Source organism: Panthera pardus, unplaced genomic scaffold (assembly GCF_024362965.1).
Source record: "Panthera pardus isolate Hobbes unplaced genomic scaffold, ASM2436296v1 HiC_scaffold_3, whole genome shotgun sequence".
Taxonomy (NCBI): Eukaryota; Metazoa; Chordata; class Mammalia; order Carnivora; family Felidae; genus Panthera; species Panthera pardus.
In genome coordinates, this window is record NW_026526876.1 from 54,752,843 (window position 1) to 54,773,905 (window position 21,063).

The 21,063-nt window shown below is 42.4% G+C and overlaps 1 protein-coding gene and 1 pseudogene across 4 annotated transcripts in view; one reads left to right on the plus strand and one right to left on the minus strand.

Moving 5' to 3' along the window:
* The window catches only part of SMG6 (SMG6 nonsense mediated mRNA decay factor), a 227,424-nt gene that overhangs the window by 26,593 nt on the left and 179,768 nt on the right, over positions 1-21,063 (plus strand). The gene's annotated exons all lie outside the window — the stretch shown is intronic.
* LOC109255134 (ubiquitin-60S ribosomal protein L40-like) lies at positions 16,338-17,223 on the minus strand (annotated as a pseudogene).

Genomic DNA, 21,063 nt, shown 5'->3' on the forward strand with positions numbered 1-21,063 from the left:
ACAAACAATGTGTTTGTACCATCTAGTGTTGACCACTACTAACATCTTAGGGTTTGCTTTTCCTGCATGTTTAATGCTTATTTATTTTTGAGAGAGGGAGAGAGATGGAGCGTGAGCAGAGGGTGGGGGTGCAGAGAGAGAAGGAGGCACAGAATCCGATGCAGGCTCCAGGCTCTGAGCTGTCAGCATAGAGCCTGACACAGAGCTCAAATCCACGAACTGTGAGAGCATGACCTGAGCAGAAGTCAGACGCTCAACCGACTGAGCCACCCAGGCGCCCCTCCTGTGTGTTTATATAGGGCATAGCACATAGATTGGAAATGGCTAACACCCATTAACCTGGGGAGTCAAAAGAGAAAAATCCATGCCTGATTATCAGCTCAGAACTGGGTTGGAAAAGTGGTATTCTAATTTCAGAAGTCAAACACAGATACCTGTATCTTGCTATTTATCCAAGTAGCACAGTGAGTGACACCATAATGTTCTCCCTTTCCTGTGTAAAGAGGAACTTCTCAAGCTACATCAATAAAGAAGAACAAGTTCAAGAAAGATTAGACATCTAATAGGACTCATTCTAGTTTTGAAAGATTGAGTATAAAAGGGTCCGTTTCATGAGGAAGCATCTTGAACTGGTAATAAATTGGGGCATGAGGGCTAATTTGAGGCCCTGTGGGCATAGAACCTTTGTGACTTTGTTTGAAAAGCTGGGTTCTAGTTGGAAAAGTTTCTAGGTGGTGGTGTTGGGGGTGGCTTCTAGGTCAGTGGGAATAGAGATAAAAAGGTCTAGCAGAGGAATGATTGCCTTTTCAAATATTCTAAAGAAATATTTTTAAATAGGTAAAACGTGTGTGTGTGTGTGTGTGTGTGTGTGTGTGTGTGTGTGTGTGTATACACATAAACATGGTTCTCTCCCTTTTCTTACATTATTAGTGGCATGTCGTACATACTGTTATTCACCTTTGGTTGTTTTTTCCCCCTTCATATTACTGTTGGACTTGGGAAATCCTTCCATGAGTGCTTGCCTACAAGTCCTTGTATCTCTCTTAGAGGCTGGCAGTGTGATAGATTTCATTAATTTTGTCCAGCATCTGATATGTCAGAGGCAGCATAGTGCAGAGGTTAACAGCTTGGGCTTTGGGAAGTCCTAAGTTCAAGTCCTAGTTTTATCAGTTATCAGCAGTGAGGCTTCGGGCATGAGCTGCAGTTTCTTCATCTGTAAGACGGTGATACTGATAGACTAAATGAGATAATGCATGTGAAGCACAATGAGTAGCATATGGTAACTTCTCATGTATTGTTGGTGGTAGTTCTTATTTACATACTTACATTTTTGTTATGATCTTTTAAGCTGTTAGGTTTATTTTTGCCTTTTTTACTGTTTCTAATTAAAGTGAACAGTGAAGCTTAGTAATTCACAAACTGGCTGTCTAAATGCAGACCTGTTTTGTTTGATGTGAAGAGTTTTATTTAATGATGACAAATTTCAAATACACACAAGACAAAATAATAAAATGAATCCCCGTATTGTCACTGGTATTCAACAATTATCAAGACTTTCCCACATTTGTTTTAGCTTTCCCTCCTGCGTGTTCCGCTCCCCCTGCCTCGGTTGAAGTATTTTAAAACAAACCCTAGATGTCACATCACTGCATCCCTACACATGTCACTTATGTACACACCTTATAAAAAATACTTTTTTGGGGGCACCTGGGTGGTTCAGTTGATTGAGCACCTGGCTCTTGATTTTGGCTCAGGTCATGATCCCAGGGTCGTGGGATCGAGCCCAGCGTCAGGCTCTGCGTTGAGTGTGGAACTTGCTCTCTCTCCTTCTCCTGCCCCTCTCCTCTCTCTCTCTATTTCTAAAATAAAGAAAAGAAAAAAAGGTTTTTAAAGGACTTTTTTAATATACAACGGTGCCATTGCCATGTCTGTCTGTGGCATTCTGTATCTGATCCATAACTTTATTTCCCACATTATCTATCAAATGGCTTCTTAGATTTGGTTTGTTGAAATCAAGACCTACATGTTATGTTTGATTGTCTCGTCTTCTAAGTTTCTTTTAATCAAGAACAATTCTGCCTTCCCTTTGAAAGATGTTCTTCATGTTATAAGCTTGTTAAAGAAGCAGGTTAGTTGTGCTATAGAATTCCCACACTCTCAATTTGTCTCCTTGTGGTATCATTCAGCCTTTCCCTCTGTCCCCCCTATTCCTATAAATGAGAATTAGCTCTAGAAACTTGGTTAGATTCAGGTTCACAGGTGAGCTGTGTGCCTCATTGTGCACTGCATTAGGAAGTGTCTGTTTATCTCACTTTCAGTGATGCTAAGGCTGATCAGATGGTTCAGGTGGGACAAATGGCAGGGTTTTGTTTGTTTTGTTTTAACATTTCAATCAGTTGCCGGCTAATTTACAAAAAAAATCAAGATCTGGCAACAGTTTGCCAGAGCCAAGTAGCAGCTACCCTCTTTTAATGGGGCTTGTGTTCTCCAATTTGCCACCAACCCCCCAACTCTCCTGGACTTACACACAGCCACTTTTGTCACCTGCCTTGCCTCTGTAGGCATTTGATTTTGTGATTAGTGCTTTAAGAGTGCCACCAACGTGGGTTATTGCATTCTAGGTTTTTAAGTTGTTTCTCAGAGATTCTGTTTAGGACGGGCAAGTCCCCCCAGACAGGCCTGATTTTGATTACGGTTTGGAAATGTCTTAATCATTGGACCGTAAGGGTTGTTTTGTTTTCTCTTTTTTTAGGGAGGAGCGTAAGTGTTTTGCTTGTGTTCACATGATATTGTCATTGGTGTTGACCCAGAAACTAGTTAGCTATGTGCCCTGCTACCAGGCTGGTTTACTCTTTTTTTTTTTAATTTTTTTTAACGTTTATTTATTTTTGAGACAGAGAGAGATAGAGCATGAACGGGGGAGGGTCACAGTGAGAGGGAGACACAGAATCTGAAACAGGCTCCAGGCTCTGAGCTGTCAGCACAGAGCCTGACGCGGGGCTCGAACCCACGGACCGTGAGATCATGACCTGAGCCGAAGTCAGACGCTTAACCGACCAAGCCACCCAGGCGCCCTACTCTTTGTGTATAGTCTAGTACTAGTGAGCCTAAGGAACCTGGAGGTATCACTTCTGTTTCCTAATGAAATTTGTACCTCTGGGAATGGAGGCCTACGTACAGAGCTCTGGGACAGTTCTTTCCTCAACATCCTGTTGCAGCCAAACTTGGTGAAAAGCAAGAAGTTATTCTTCCTCAGTGTGTGAACTGACAAGCTTCAGGCTGTGTTCTAGTAGAGTCTGAATGCCGCCCATCAAACTGGTTGATTAAGAATAAACTTTTCTTGTCTCATGTAATTTTCCCTAACCCCAGGCTTTTTCATTGATCTGAGATCTCTGGCAGAGTGAGAACCTCGATTCTCTAGGCTTGGAAATCATAGTTTTGGCCTGACACTTTGCCTGCTGCCCCTGCCCGAATCTCATGTGTCCATGTTTCCACATTTTTAGTTTAGTTTTTTTTTTTTTTTTTTTTTTTTCCTTAGAGGTGCTTTCATAAGTTGAGAATGATGATTTTCTTTCGTCTGAATGCATGGCTCTGCGAGGCTGGGTAGTACACGTGTATATTTTTTTTCCTGCATTGAATCAAGTGTCCAGCAAAGTAAACACTGGCCCGCAAAGGAGCACAGCTTCACTGTGAGAAACCCGGGTCAGGTGGTCCAGAGCGCGAGCTTTCACATGCTCAACTTGTTACAGTTGTTTGAAGGCTTTCTTAATTTTTTTTTTTTTTAACCATGTTTTGCAGGTGGCATTTTCTTCAGACCATTTGTCTTGCTTCTCAGTGCCCCTTTGCATAGTTTGTGCACCTGAGCTGCTGCTGCTGCCACCACCGCTGCCACTGCTGTGGCGAAAAGAAAGCTGTGGTGTGTGGGTGGCACACATCTAATAGCTCCACCTTCCCCTCACCCCCGCTGCCCCTGAACATGGCTGTAGTTCAGAGCTCGGTGTTAGAAGGCCTGCTTTCTTAGGCAAGATGTCTGGTCTCGTATTGGAGTGTTTTAATTCTTAGAGTAGTACTGTGAGCCTTTAGGTTGGCACTTCCAGAACTAGTGCCACGAAAAAGCTTTTGCCCTGATTTTCCCTGGATGGCATAAGCACCGATTTAATCTACAGTGAGAGAAGCATTGAGGCTCTGTGCTAATAGGCAAATGTTTTCTGTCTGGTAACTCAGTTATTTCATTACCCCGTATTTATCAAAGTTTGCTTAGCTTTTTGGCCTTATAAATACAAAGATGTCCTATCAGTAGGGGGGGTAGTATACAGTTACGCAGGGTTGCTTTGGGGGTTCCATTAACGTCACGTCATTCAGGTAGCCCTTTACTTTTGTAAAGTAGTGTGCAGTGTATTCCTCCACCCTGGAAGCTGTTTGGCCACGTAGGATGACAGGCGTTCCTGAGGCCTTTTTCTTTTAGGAAGGGGCTACAGGTTGGCTCTCTTTTTCTTAGGCCATGAGGAACAGAACTTGGTGACGGTACTTCAGAGGTGGAACCAGGACTGGGTTTTTCAGATATTGATAATGTGAAGTGTTCTTTGAGATGCAGCCCCCAGCAGGCAGGGACTGGAGCCTGGACCACTGCTGGACTCTCGGGCTGCTGTCTTTCTTTGTCTCTTTGTGGTTGGCAGTGAGTGGAAGTTTCTCAAAGTACATTGGCCCTACCTACAAACCCTTAACGCCCTGTATGACCTCGGTCACCAAACCACTTCAGGGCTTTATTTTTATCCTAGCCGTTTCGTTTCAAGATGTGAGGTTGGTTTCTTTCCTCTAACAGAGCAAAGTTCTCTGGGGGAAGAAACAGAGTGCCAGGGTGCAGTTGAGGCTGGTTAAACACCAAAACCACACTCTTCATCTTTCTGGGCTTGAGACGTGACATAAGCCATGCTGCAAACACCAGCTTCCACACTGAAGAAACCTGGTCAGATACTGACTTCATTTCTTTTTTGTGTTTGTTTTGTTTGTATTTTTAGAGAAGTAGAAGGTGGGGGAAAAGAGGTGTTACCTGCCCATTCTGCTTTAGCCAGAAATCTAATTCTAAGAATGGACATTTTGTTGCAATCCAGTATTTCCGAGCTTAGGGCTTTTCATCTTCCCCACCAGTGTTGATGAGAACTCTCACAACTCACCAGGTCTCAGGAAACCGGATTACTAACATATCCTGTTCGCGTGCATGTGTGTATTCTGTGTTACCCACAGGCCACTTTCCACCCCACGTGACCTTTAGCTACCATCCGGAAAGTCAGGACCCAGATACCAGTCAGAATTTCCAGGCTTTGGTTTGGTTTAGACATTTCAGAAAATGTTAATAGTAGTAATTTTAAAGAGACTTACTGAGTGGCACGCATACTGAATAGGAAGTAACGCATCCTGAGGAGAGGGGGAAAGGCAGGACCGGGGCTCTTTGAGAAACGTGTTTGAAAATAAACATTCAGGACAAGACTTGCACAGCAGAGGAGGAGAGGACAGGGGGGAACGGTTTGATTAATTAGAAGTGAATAATGGTCCTATTTTTAGGTTTTAAGGCTCAATTCTGAAGCTCTCTTTACATTCGTTAAAACTGTAGTACACGTTATTAAAGTTGTTTACAACACACTTCATTGCATTTTATTTTAATCAGCATGTCTCAGTGTGAACAGACTGTGATGAGTCAGGTAACACACTGGAACAGGGGTAGATAAAAGACTGCCAGTGGCCTGCACGCCAAGAGTGGTTTATAGCATTCTTATGTAAGGACTTGTTTAAAAAGGAGACAGCATGTGACAGAGATGTATGTGGCCCACAAGGCCTAAACTATTTACTGTCTGGCCCTTTACAGAAAATATTTGCCCACCACTGCTCTAGAAGCTGGGAAGGGCGAAGGCAGTTAATACAGGGGCGGCCCTTCATTTAGGACACTGGTTGTTAATAAGGGTGTTACTGCCTTTTTGGGGGACAGTTCTTCGTTTTGTGGGACTGTCACTGCAGGATGTTTAGCATTCCTGGACCTGCCCACCAGGTGCCAGTGGTGGCCCCCACACATTTCCAAGCACTCCCCGGAAGGAGTGGTACCGTTTTGGTTGGGAATCACCAATGCAGGAGCTTGGTGACACCAAAAACACCTTGTTAAGGTTTCCTCCTCTTTCATTTCCTCTCAGTCAGAGAAACAGATTTGGGATTTGGCTGTTCATGGCATAAGGACCAACCATAGTGTGAGAGAGAATGTGAGTAACTGGTGGAATGGGGAGAGTTCTCAGTAGGGTATAATAAAGAGGTTTTAAGGAGGCCATTTGATGAGTATGTTGCATGTTGACCCTTAAAAGGATTGTTGAGATTCATATATAGTTTGCGAAAGCTTTGTTTTGATGTCGCCCGTGCTTTCAGAAGCATGTTGCTCTCTGGGTGAGAGGAAGAGTAGCCATCTTTGGCCTTAATGTCCAGATCGCCATGAGATCTGTGGGAATCTGTATGGTGTACTTGAGAGACTTGTTCAGAGCCAATGTAAGGACGTAGTTTTGGCATCTTGTGAATAACCTGATATGCAGACTTAAGCCAGAACTCTGGGGTTGGAGAATTTTCCAGCCTGGGAGAGTTGACTGAGAAAAGTCCTCCTTTGGCTCTTTACCAAGTTAGACAAGGGAGCAATCAGCTGCTGAGTTCTAGCCAACTGGAATGTATGTGAGGGTGTACTATAAATCGTCCCTTAGGATCCAGCTCCTAGTCTGTGAAGAGCCTTCCAAATAAGAATGAGACCCTTACACAGGATCCTTGTCACTCTGCAGCTGCTTGAGGAAGGAATAGAGTAGTGATTTGATGTTACTGTGGGAGCAGCTCACTTTATATAGTAACATACTGCCTGTTGGTTGGGGTAAGAGATTGCAGTGACCTTTTTGTTTTCCCCCTGTTGCCTTTCTCACCAATTTCCTGTACTGTTTTTTATTTCTGACCATACTCTTGGGGAGATGTATCTGCAGTTCTATCATTCTGTAATCCCTCTCTACTCTTAAAGGTTCCAGAGATTCATCTGTCTACTCTGCTTTCACTGTCTTGGATGTGATGTTTGGGCTGAGATAGAGAATATGAAAAAGTTGTTTTCTTGGCTGGCGATCTTCTCCCAGTCGGCAGACTATTTGTTGGGCTTCAGGGGGAAACTCCAGGTTTTTCCCCCTCTTGGAAGCCGTTCACATTACTCATAAATATTTAATATTGAAGTTACTGCTCAGTTTTATTTTTCCAAGTATTACTATATAGACATTAGACCAGAAGGAACTTAAGATACCATGGAGACTCTTTCTAATGCTTCGGTCTCTATAAAATGTATCTGCCACACATTTTTATTTTTGAGGGCTTCAGTGATATTTCTGGTTGTCTTCCCTCTGTCCACTGATCCAAAACTTTATTATCTCTGATGGAAATCACCAGGCATCTCCTCCTTTTGTTCTTGCCATGTCATTCATGCCTAGAACCATCTGAGAAGTGTGTACCTAGGTGACGTACTGGCCTCAAGTAGCATTGCTTTGACTGAATTGTAATTGGTGTAAGGTCAGCAGCCTATATTAAGACAAGTAATAATAAGGAGGTCTAGGGAATCATTGCCATTTGCATCACGTGGTATCTTCTTTCTGGAAACCCATGGGAGAAATTTCTGCTTTTAGTGTCAGAGATAGTTGTGCTGTGTGGGCTTTTTTTTTTTAATTTAAATTCATGCACATTTATGAATTTGTTTTTAAGAATGATTCTGTCTTAATTGTTTCAGAGGTTAGCACTGAACTTGTAACTTCCTTTAGTAAATGTGAAGGACTTTCTGGCATGCGACTTGTGTCATGTCCTTACTACTAGTGACCTCTGATCTTTTTCTCTTTCATTTCTCTTTCTTGTTTTCAATTTATTTTATGCTGCAGTTCAGTATATGCGTTTGTATGTTGCCTTAAATAACGGGCTTTACAGTTTTATATGCACATTTTTTTCTTTTTCTCTTGATTATTCAGTTGTAAAACCTCTTTCTCAGGTCAGCTACTCATTTCTGAGGGGATCAAGGTTTTCACTATCCCCATTCAAGTCCTTTCCATAAATATTTAGTGAGTACCTCTGTATGTTAGTTATTATTCTAGGCACTGCACACAGAAAGGTAAATGATATTGATCTTTCCTTCAAAGATACAGTCTAGTGGGAAAAATGGATATGTAAATAAATACTTGTAATAAAGTGTTACAAAATAGAAACGTGTACATTGTACAGGGGTAACACCGAGGGGGAAAACATTAACTGATGATGAACAAGGAAAGCTACCTAGAAGGGTGATTTGTCCTTAATTTTGAAGGATAAAAGAAGTTCTTTAGGTAGATGTGAGTAGCCAACTTTTCTGGCAGAAGCAACAACATAGATAAAAATGTGGTATGGTTGGAAACTAAGTGGTTGCTTCTGGGATTCCTAGCCAAGAGTCTGTAATTAGAATATCTTAGGCCACAGTACAGACGTCCACATTGATGTTGTTTAATCAGTCAGCTGGAGCTGAAGATTCATCACAAAGGAGATATGTTGGGCTTTTGATTTGGCTGAAGCTTAGAAGTGGATCCTTCAGATAGTTCTTCTCTGCTTTATTTTATGCATTAGCAAAAGTTGAGTCATCCTAAAGTCATGCCTTCCATCATTCTGGGAAGCTTTCTGAGCCAGCGTCGGTTTGGCTTAGGAATAAGTTATGCTTTATGTGGTAACCATTGGCAGTAAAAGTTCTGTTCTTGCCCTGCACACGCACAGTAGGACTGCAACTGCTGAACATGTGGGAATGAGGAGTTGGGATGATACCGTCTATGGATTTGCATTTTTCTGGGGTGTTTCTTGGTAAGGATGCTGCAACTTTACTCTGTCTAATGAGATTTTGAGCTGAATTGTGCCACAAATGTCTGAGATACTAGGTCCTAATTTGTAAAGCAAACTATGTGTAAGTCGGTTGACATTCTCTCTGAGGAATTTTTTTTTTGGCAGATTTTCCTTTAGAGTTCTGGACAGATCTGTAAAACAGTATGGCTTTTAAAATACTTCAAAGTGACATATTGGTCACTTTGGTTGATTAAGGTACTAATAGATGCATGCCCTTGGCATCCCCAGTAAGCTGTCCCTTGTGGCTAATGGAGACTAGGAGTTACATCTTCTGGATACATTCCTAAATTGTTTTTTTATTTCTGAGAACACATTTTTTAATCTCTTTCTTTGTTTCTACATCTGTAAAACAAATATATCTACGCCATCAGCTGATCTGGTCTTTAACACCAGTGTAGCTTTCTGCACTTAGATGGAGCCCCAAACTTTTAGCACAGTCACCTTCATTTCTGCCACCTCAGAGTTAGAATCTTGGTGTGGGGGTTAGGACTTTTGGGGCAAAGGGTATTGGCTATGGAATAAAGGCTTTTTGTGGAACAGCAGAAAAAGTTGCGGTAATTTTTAAAAAATCTCATTATAATATACATACAGAAAAGTGTACATATCAAAGCCATACATTTGGGGCACCTGGGTGGTTTAGTCGGTCAAGTGTCAACGTCAGCTCAGGTCACGATCTCACAGTTTGTGAGTTTGAGCCCCACATCGGGCTTGGTGCTGGAGCCTGCTTCAGATTCTGTGTCTCCTTTCTCTGCCCCTCTCCCACTTGTGCTCTCTCTCCCTCAAAAATAAATAAACATTAAAAAAAAAGAAGCCATACAGTTTGATAAATTGTCACAAACTAAGCATATACTTTTGTAGCCAGCAGAGTAATTGCTTTTTGACTCATGTCACTTTTGTTCTTTTCTTCCTTTTTAACTCTAAACTCAGATTTTCCCCATACATTTAGCAGGAATAGTGACAGGGATAGAGCATTGTAAATAAGTGAGGAAGAAGTTAATGCTTATGTTTTCCCTTGCTAATGCTTTCTGGTATGCATAAGAATTTTTTTTTTGTTTGTTTGTTTGTTTTTTTTTTTTTTTTTTGAGAGGAAAGGAGAACTGGAGTAAAGATCAGAGATTTTGAAGGTGTTTGCCCTATCGTTTTGAACTAGATATTTTGGGTCTTGGGAACAAGTCCAAAAGAGACATGACTGACAAAAAACCAGATGGAAGCAGGCCTTGCCTCCAGTCACAGTGAAACTGAGTCTCTCACCAAAAGTGCTGTGGTTTGGCCTTAATGTCGAACTATCTGGCTGTTGGGGGGGTGGGGGGGGGGGAGTGACATCATGGCCTGCCTGCTTCTGGAGACGCTTGGATCCAGCTGGGATGTGGCGTCCCAGAAGTCCCGTGCTGCCATGTTTATAGCCTTGTCTTTGGCGTCCAGGTAAGTGCCAGGCTGTACCAGGTCACGTTGTCTGAGTGTAACCCATTTTTATTCTCTTTTTGCTAGCTAGACAAACCCAGTTTTCTTCTCTTTTTGCTGCTAGCTGACAGTGAGGTAGAGGTGCCTCTGTTGATAAAGAACAGATACAGAAGTTTGCATCCAAACCTGAATAACCATTTTTAACTTGAAACACTTTTCCTACGAGTTGACGCACCAGAATCCTTCCCTTATTTGGTGCCCTGCTTAAATCTGAAGCTTGCATGAGGTTGCCAGAGCTCCCTGTGTGCTGATTATTTGCTTTTTGGTACCCACAGCAGAGTGGTTTGCGAAACCTTCTTTGTGACCACATCTTTCTTAAACTGAAGCTTTGTTCTCCTTTGGGTTCTTAGATTAGTTCGTGCTCCTCCCTTTCCTGAGAGATTCGGGGGTTTTCCTGTATTGTGGTAGGTGGGTGGGCAGGAGAGTATGTTTTCAGATATTTTTTCTGGATTATGCACCGTCCCTTGATGATGGTGTGTGAATGTACATACGTTCTCTGACTCTTGAAGAACTATTTCTCTATTAACCAGGCAGATTGTGGATCTGTCTAGAGAAAATGTTAGGGTTTTTGTTTTACTAGTTTTATTATTGCTGTTTTACTGTTATGGAAAGCAAGCTCTTACCTACTTTTCTCTTTTCTCTCTTCTGGCCGGCGTTATCCTGGGGTGCGTTTGTTAAGGGCTTCCACTGACTTGCAGGATAGGATCTGGACTGGAAGTATCTATTTCCCTTAATCTGTAAGACTTTGAACTAGTGGTCTCAGTGAGTGATAGCTGGAACCATTGGTGGGTTTTTGCTTGGGGTTGCTTTAGCTTTTGGCCTTTGTAAACATCCTTGGTGTCTGTCTTGTTTCTGCCCAAAAGGTTGCTTTCTTTGAGGCGCCTGGGTGGCTCAGATGGTCAGGCGTCCGACTTCGGCTCTGGTCATGATCTCACTGTTCGTGGGTTTGAGCCCTGCATCAGGCTCCATGTGGACAGTGTGGAGCCTGCTTGCGATTCTCTCTGTCTCCCTCTCTCTCTCTCTGCCCCTTCCCCACTCATGCTCTCCCTGAAAATAAATAAACTTAAAAAAAAGACAGAAAAAAGGTTGCCTGTTTTAAAGGTGAAAGATGGAAGAGCTCAGAGTCTGGAGTCAGACTGCCTGGGTTAACTTTGGGCAAGTCACGTAACCTCTCTGTGCTCTATTTTCTCATCCGTAATATAGAATTTATAGTATTACTAAACTCACAGCATTGTTGTAAGGTTAAATACATTAATAGACAAGGTGCTTAGAACAGTGCCATACGTATAGAAGGTGTTGTAGAAGTTTGGATTATTATTGTTAAGGTGCTTGGGTGTGTCACACTTGTTTTGTTCAGTTACAAAACTTGAGTTCTTACTGTCTAAATTGTGTTTGAGTAGCTTGGGATACTTTTAACTCCTAAAGCACAGAGTGTAAATTCAACCTGTCCTCAGTTGGGGACTGTCCCTGAGCTTCTGAAAGGTACAGTCCAATTAGGTGTTAGGCCACACTCCCCCCACCCCACCCTTGCCCCCCATCGTGTGGGTTATAAGCTGGGTAGAATACTGGATAGGTTCTTTCAATTCTTTGTTCTCATTGGCTGAGCCTTATTTATGCTTCAAAGTATGTCTTTTCCTCCTATTACATGACAAGCCAGAAATTGTAAAAGTATGAGTGTTATGATCTTTAGAACCGACTCTCTCACGTCCATCCATCTCTCTATTTACCTCTCCATCACTATTGATAATTTCTGTGTCCTGGGTTATAGAAGTGAATCGTGAACTAAAGGATGTCATGGTCTAGAGCTGTGCCGACCAGTACGGTAGTAGCCATACTGGCTATTTAGATTAATTAAAGTGAAACACAGTTAAAATTTTAGTTTCTTAGTCACACTAGCCACCTTTCAGATACTTATTACCCATATGTGGCTAGTGGCCGCTGTATTGGTCTGTGAAGATAAGGAACATATCTGTCGTCCTGGACAGGAAGTTCTATGGACAGAGCTGGTCTAAAGACAGACACGGATGTATGTAAGATGTACTGTGGCGAATGAAATACTCTCTGAGGCTGCAGGATAAGGTGTAAGGTTCAGCCTGGAGGTAGAGGACAGGCAGAGCAAGGAAAAGTAGGACTGTACTAGATATAGAAAGGAGTACATGAGAAGGGTTTAGATAGAGATTGGGGTAGACAGAAGGAACATGATGAGTTTTGGGCACCACGAATAATTCTTTGTTGCTGAAAGGTAGGCCGTATCAGCAAGGGTAGAGGCGGGAGAAACAGCCAAAGGCCAGACTAGAAAGGCTATTTATTCACCAAGTATATTTATTGATTACCTTTTTTAAGCCCACTGTTGTGAACCAAGTACACAGAATCCTCACTGTCATGGTGTGTGTGTGTGTGTGTGTAAATCGGTGATAAGTGCTATAAAAACAGGATAAGCTTGAGCAGTGCTGCTCAAACTTTACTGCACAGTATAATCGCCTGGGGAGTTTTTAAAAATCCCAATGCTCAGGTCACACCCCAAGGTGTCACTGTGGGAATTAAATCAGTGTCTGGGGATGGAGGCCAGGCATCTGTATTTTTAAAAGATTTGCACGCCATTCCATTATGCTATAAAGTTTAGGAACCCTTGGACTAGGGACACAACTGGAAGCATGCTTGGCACATTCAAGGGATAGGAGGCAACAGGAGTGGAGAGTGAGTATTACATAGGCCTTTTATAGGAGACTGTAAGGACTATGGCTTTTTTTGTGTGTTCAGATTTTATTTTTTTATTTTTATTAAAATTTTTTTAAGTTTATTTATTTTGAGGGGGGGAGCAAGCAGGGGAGGGGCAGAGAGAGGGGGAGAGAGAGAGAATCCCAAGCAGGCTCTGCACTGCACTCTGTGCTGCACACAGGTCAGCACAGAGCCCGATGCAGGGCTCGAACTCACGAACCATGAGATCATGAGTCGAAACCAAGAGTTGGGTGCTTAACTGACTGAGCCACCCAAGCGCCCCAGGATTTTATTTTTAAGTAATCTCTACACCCACCAAATGTGGGACTTGAACTTACAACCCTGAAATCAAGAGTCATGTGCTCCACCAACTGAGCCAGCTGGGTGCCCTGAACTTTGACTTTTATTCTGATGTTAACTGTGGTCTCTTTTTGTCCTGTCTCTTGGGCTGGAATGTAGCAGATGGAGCTGCTGTTACTCAGGATCATATTCCTTAATTCCTGATAGAACTCTGATTTTCTTTGACTACTTTTGTTTGGGTTTTGTCATATTACCCTCCAAAAAGAAATAGATTTAAATTCTCATAAATAGTGATGAACGTGTTATTTCCCTACAGCATTAATATTAGTACTGCACTGTTTTTCTTGGGAGTTTTTTATATGTAGTACCTGGATAGCCTATTTAATCACTATTAAATCTCTGTGTTTTATATGTTCTTCATTCAGCAACCACTTACTGAATATGTAATAAGGTACCAAATACCATGCTAGGCCATTTAAAAATATTGAAAGGAAATAAAATATCCAAATTATCTCTAAAAGTGAAATCAGTGTTTCATTTAGTTTGGGACTTTTTCTAAAGACTCATACTTGGTTCTGGGCCACTGCTGGTCTCTATAGATTGAGTTCTTTAGAACTAGAACCCCTGGGACTTAGGGATGGCATCATGATTGTCGATGAGTGTGGAATGACTACTTCCTTTACCTTCCCTTTCTTTTCCATCTCCCTTACCATTGAGGAGTGATTGCAGCAGCTTCTTAAGGGGTCTCCTGGCCTCCGCACATTTGACCCTGGCCAGTTACCCCTTAGAAAACTAAAATTTCTAAACAGTAGCCAGAGTGTCTTTTCAAAAATGGAGGTTTGTTCATGTCGCTTCCCTGCTCAACACTTTTCAGTAGCTTAATTAAGATCAGACTGTTTAATAAGGAGTACAACTTGTACAGTTTGGCTCAGCCTGTATCTCCAGCCTCATTCTTGGAAAATCACCCACCTGGCCATGCCACTCTACCACATACCACTCTTGGGACCAGCACACATGCTGTTCCATTTGCTTATGTCACATAGACAAGATAACCCTACCTGCTCCAAAACTGTTTACTCAGCCATCAGGTTTCAACTCAAGGATCTCTTCCTCTGAGGTCTCTAATGCTCCTGCTGTGGAGGTACAGAGCATCCTGTACATCCCTAATCATGGTACTTTATAATTGTGTCACCCACAGAGCAGGGATCATCCCTGCCTTTGTTCATAGTTTGGGCAGAGCAGGGATCATGTCTGCCTTTGTTCATAGTTTGGGCAGTGTCATGTTCACAGAAGGTGGCAAGTAAGTTTTTGTTGAATGAATAGATGACCTTTCCACTCTCACACTCTGTTGGCCAATTAGTTTCTAAGATGGGTTTGAGCTTGCATATGTGCCTTTAGAGAACTGTTTTTCTCGCTGCCCACCTGATCACTGAGTGGGAGATTCAGCCGTTTCTTCTTCTCTCTTACTTTACGCAGTGCAGACACAAGGTGTCCCAGCTCACCTACTTTTCGGGTGGATGGGCATGAGAGTTCCCAGGCGCTGAGAGAGATGAGTCAGAAAGAAGAGTCATTCAGAAAGTAGTCCAGTCAGAGCAACAGTGCTGCCCTTTGGCTGAACTTTCTCTCTCTGTATACCTTGGGATGTCAAGCTGGTGGCACTTTTGAGCTGGTTGTTACAGATCGTCAGACCACAGCACATGGATGCATAAACCTTAATCTGGCACTTTCCCTCGATTACGGATGTTTTGGGAAGTGTCCAAGGGCCCTCTGGCCTAAGAAAAACTTGATTGGCTTTGGGGGTGTACTGTTTGCACTTGGTCACTTAGCCCCATAGTGGCATTGAAGGTGAAAACGTGGAGGGCCCCATTTATATTTCTTTGAAGCCTTTGGGGCATTTGAGTTCAAAAGTTTTGAGAACAGAAGTCTTTGGTCATTTGGTGGTTTGTTTGTTTGTTTATTTGTCTGTTTTGGGGGGGTCCTATCATCAAATAGGATGGTGCTTACTCAAAATTAAGAAAGGTTAGATTTAGTTAGAATCATACATTTGTGGGCTTTTAGAATTGGCCGGAACACTATAGGTTGGTGGTTCCCCTGAGGTGGTAGGAGGTAAGTAGGTATCAGAGTACCCTGGGAGGTGGAGATTCTCTTAAACCACACTCCTCCTCACTACCCTTCTTCACCTCTCAGCCCATGAGAAACATTACTGTTTCCAGTAGATGTGTGTGGTAGCTCTCAAGTGTTCTGCAGGTAGAAAAACTTTTGAGACCGCAGTGTTCTAGATCTAGCCCAGGGATCAGCAAACTTTTTTTCTGTAAAGGGCCAGATGATAAATACTATAGGTCTTGGGGCCATACACTCTCTGCCGAAGCTATTCACCTTGTCCTTTGTAGGGGGGTTACCACAGACAAGATATAAACAAGTGAGTGTGGCTGTATTTCAATAGAACTTTATTTGTGGATGCTGAAATTTAAATTTCATATAATTTTCGTGTGTCATGAAATATTCTTTTGAATTTTTTTCAACCATGAAAACAGTATAAAAAACGTTCTTAGCTCATGGTCCATATAGAAACAGGTGGCATTCTATCTGTTGACCTTCGGGCTGTAGTTTGCTGACCCCTGATCTAGCCCAGTGGTTCGTAAGTCTGGCTGCCTTTCAGAATTACGTGGAGACCTTTTAAAAATGCTGATTCGCAGTGACCTTCTCCCCTCCCCGAGGATTCTGATTCTGTAGGACTGGGGAATCTGTTTTTTAACAAAAGCTTTTCTTGTGATGCACACACACTCAGGGTTGTAGAATTACCATCACTGATCTCACTCAGCCTTCTCATTTTATAGTTGAAGAAACAGCCTTAGAAAGTTGATCTGACTACTCAGCAGTTATATAGCAAATAAATGGCACAACCAGAGTTTGAACCCAGGTCTTTAATTCTAAGATTAGTGGTCTCTGTTCATATCATTCTGTACTCATCCCTTTCCCCAATAAACAAATGAGCGGTAAATGTAGAATAGTCACAAACTCAGGGTTCCTTCTCCCCCCCCCCCCTTTTTTCCATGAAAGGGAAACTTTATTACAGTCCCAGGGCTTTGGGGCTCAGGCAGGAGGCCTCCCTGGGGACAAAGGAAGAGCCAGTGGAGGGGCTTCACTTGACCTTCTTGGAGCTCAGGTTGTTGGTGTGGCCGCACATCTTGCAGCAGTGACAGCGCAGGGGTGCAGGTGAGCCTAACTCTCACGGCAGATTGTCTTGTTGCAGTTGTGTTTCTGGGCCAGCTGGCGAGGGAAGGCTCGGAGATGCCACCTCGCAGACAAAGCACCAAGTGCAGGCTCGACTCTTTCTGGATATCGTAGCCTGAGAGAGTGCAGCCATCATCCTGCTGTTTGCCCACAAAAGTCAGATGCTGTTGGTCACGCGAGATGCCCTCTTTTGTTTTGGATTTTGGCTCTGACATTCTCAGTGGTGTCACTGGGCTCGACCTCACGGGTGGTGGTCTTGCCCGTCAGGGTCTTCACAAAGGGCTGCATGTCTGCGTCTGCGTCTGCCACGAGGCCGCTGCCACCAAACCGCTCCGCCATCTCGTCGACGAGGAAGAGCGGGGTTCCTTCTTCTTATGCCTAGTGCCACTCTCCCTCCTGAGAGCCGAGCAGGGACTCTAAGTTCTGCTGTCCCTCTGTTTGTTGGCTGGGTTTTCTGGAGCTGACTCCTGATTTGACATTTAGCCTAATTTCCCTCCGGTCTGCTGGCTTTCAGGAGAGATAATGAAGTAATAGCAAGTAAATTGCTTTAATGTAAGACCGTGTTGAGGCGGCACTAAGCTGCAGTGTGAGGACGAGAGCCGTTGTTTCAAGGGGTGCATTTCTTGGAAGAGGTGGTTTTAAGAGGCACGTTTCACACTTGAATTCACATGGCTCAGATCCAGCTGTCTAAGTAGGACATCTCTACATGGAACTTGTGCTTAATTAGAGCTAATTGAGCTGTCATTTTGCCCAGAACGGTTCAGGAGTGGAGAAACTAAAGGTGAGGAGTAATCACTGTCCCTGCTGTGCCTCAGCCCTGGTGTGGCTCTTTGGTCCAAGTAAGAAATGGGAGCATGATTTTGATTTGCTCTGTCTTCCTATGAGGCATTTGAGTCACGTTACTTGTCTTATCTGTACTTCTTTCTTTATATGTATCCCGGAAGGAGAAATACTGAAAGTCCTAAATGAATAATTTTTACCTTCATTAAATGATTACTGCATCACTGACTTACTGATAGGTTTCCACACTTGTGTTCCAGGCCCCCTTCCTCACTTTCTTTATCATCTCCCTAGATCTCACTTCCTCCAAAGACTTTCCTGGCTGAGGTATAGTAACAAGGAGGGAAATAGAGTGCTTCCAGACACCTTCATAGCCGGTAGGCCTTGTCTTAGAATTTGGAGCGTAAATGGGGAATTGGCAAGTTGGTATGCTATTTGTTTATCTTTTGCTCTTGGACTGCAAGTTCCTTGGCAGTGGGGACCCTGTCTTGTTGGTCTCTGCCTGATTGTGCCTGGCATAGGAGGAGCACAGGGATGAAAGTGGACAGCATCACTTCGGCACTCACATGTTCCAGCACCCTGTGATCTCGGTGCTTTAGGGAGGCGGTAAATGGGCTTTGGTTGCATGCTCTGAAAGTCCTGGACATTTACTGACAGGTAATATTGAAATTTGGGTTTCCACCCATGTTGGCTCCTATTTAAGAGGACAGAGCCCCCCCGCTTTTTAAAACCTAATAAAGTTGTTGTTAATACTTGGCATATCTATAGAGGTGCTCCAGATGTTTAAGAGAATGATAATTTATGCTCCCCACAACCCTGTAAAAATGCACATTGGAATTTCTTTTAATACTGAGTACTCTTAGTGTTCTTAAAATAATTCACTTTTCAGAAATTCAGTTTTCCACACAGCTGTTCAGAAGAAGGAGCAACTATTTAGGAATTGAAATTGGGCAGATTTCAGACTTCTCTCCTCATGTGTTGTATTGCTGCTTCTGAGCACCTTTCTCCTTCCTTGCTCCATAGTTCACAGAGCACTTAGGCAGTTCTGAGTGACAATTGCCAGGGCTTGTATAAAACATTTACACCTCAGAATGCTTTAATTTGTATTATTTCATCTTATCCTTTCAGCTCTGAGTTAGGTGGTGTCAGTGGTGGAAATTCCATTTTATAGTTGAGGAACAACCCAAACTATTTTACTCACAATTCCATAGTTAATGGCAGGACAGACTTCATTGTGAGGGTCCAGGAACCTACCCATTAATGGCTGCCGCCATTAATGCCTCTTTGGTCATTGCTTTTCGATGGTTTATAAGAGGCTCAGGAGTCCATAGTGAGTTGGTTTTGAACTTGAACTGAAGAGCAAAGAGCCCTTTAATAATTCTAACGTCCTCTTAGGGCTATACCCAAGAAGCATTTTTAGTTTTTGATGAACAGTATGTAAATATGTGAGGAAGACCTGGAAGCAGATACGCTCACTGTTGAAAGAGTAACACTTCTTTCTGTACCTGAGTGACACCTGAGTGTATTCAGAATCAGAAAGTTGCCAAAATGGAAACCAGTACAGGGTACTGTGTTGGAGAAGGAGGAAGTTCAGACTAAGACTTTCCTACCTACTATGGACTTACCAGTTAAGTTTCCCAAAAATTTTGCAGGAGTACTAGCTGATTTCATATTGTTACATGCAGTAACAGTTGATCAACATGTAACAAATCTATTTCCTCAATATAACATGCCTTACCTCTCTCTAGAACACATCTGCTTTTTTAGCTTTTTTATGACTTGAAGTATTGTTGGTGACTAGAGAGAGAAACTGTGTTTAGGGTGACAGATACTTCTAGACTAAAAATAAAGCAGTGGTTCTCATTAACCAAGCTCAGGGAGAATGTGTGTGCAGTTTGAAAAAGTTCCCTAAGATTCGCTTCACTCTCACTTGAAGCACAATGCATTGAGATCTACTTTTTACTAGATACAGTTGAAATATGATAATGGCAAGCATGAATTGTGGTCTTAAGTGGGCTTCATCTACTATCCTAAGTGAAGGGTCTTTGGGAAGTATACATAGAACCACAATATTAACAAAGCCTCTTGGTGCTCTCATTTTAATCTAGGAGGTATTATGGGTCATACAGTATGAGTTTTCTACCTAATCGGAAACCTTAAAAGTAAAACTGAAGTGCTTTTAGTTACTCTTACTCCCTCATCATCCCTTCCTTTATGAATAAGCTCATCCATTCTTTTCCTGAGCTACTTGCATTATAAGGGAAGGAGAACTTTAAAAAAAAAAATTTTTTTTTTTTTACATTTATTCATTTTTGAAAGACCGAGAAAGACAGAGTACAAATGGGGAAGGGCTAGAGAGAGAGGGAGACACAGAATCCGAAGCAGGCGCCAGGCTCCGAGCTGTCAGCACAGAGCCTGATGTGGGGCTCAAACTCACAGACTGCGAGATCATGACCTGAGCTGAAGTCGGCCGCTTAACCGACTGAGCCACCCAGGCGCCCCCCCCCGCCCCGCTCTTTTTTTTTGGAATCAGAAGACCTGAGTTCAAGTTCTAATTCTGCCATTTGCTGGCTTAAGTTGGTTAAATTTCTGAGCTGCCTTGGGGCTTTGGGGATGGTAATTGGCTTGAATGAGAGGAATTAACCTCATTCTGTGCCTACCAAAGTATGCTGTATGTATAAATATAACCAGTTATAAAGGATTCTTCCTGGTTATGGGTGAGTTAACTAGATTATGATTGATAGCTGTGGGAAAAGGGATAATTGAGTTAAAATTGGAATATATAGAGAGAATTTACATATTTTGCCTTTTTATTTTGAAATAATTTTATATCTGTAGAAAAGTTGTAAGAATAATCCAAAGAACTCTGTATATCCATCACCCAGATTCTTCAGTTGTTCACATTTTACCACTTGCTTTATCATTCATTGGGAGAGAATGTTCAGCTAAAAGCTGAGTTTACAACATGTCGAGCATGCTTTTACTTGCCTTATCTCATGTGCCATTCTGTTAACATATGGGTACTGTTACCTACATTGTGTAGAAAGAAAAACTCAGAGAGGTTAGATCAGTTGCCTGGGATTCCACAGCAGGTAAATGGCAGAGGTTTGTTGTAGATCTAGAGATTTGCATTCTAGCCCAGGTTTTGCCACTAGCAGTGGTATAACCACTGGCAGTTTATTTTATAGCACTTCCTTTGTTTTCTAGCAGTTTCCCTTCATTTCATGGTACCCAGTGTCCCTGGCCCTGACTCACCTCACTATAGAGATAGGTTACTATTTATGAAGTATCTTGAGCTTTTTAGCTATATTAATCAGTGTTTGCTCTAGTACTGCTGATTAAATATACTTTGTTTAAGCAAAAATAAAGACAAGGCCTTGTTTTTTTAACAGTATTTTATTTTGTTTTATTATTTTATATTTTATATTTTATTTTATTTTATTTTATTTTATTTTATTTTATTTTATTTTATTTTATTTTCAGGAATAGAATTTAGTGATTCATCACTTACATATAACATCCAGTGCTCATCCCAACAAGTGCCCCTCTTAGTGCCCATTACCCATTCAGCCCATCCCCCCACTTATCTCCCTTCCAGCAACCCTCAGTTAGTTCTCTGTATTTAGGAGTCTCTTACGGGGGTGCCTGGGTGGCTCAGTCGGTTGG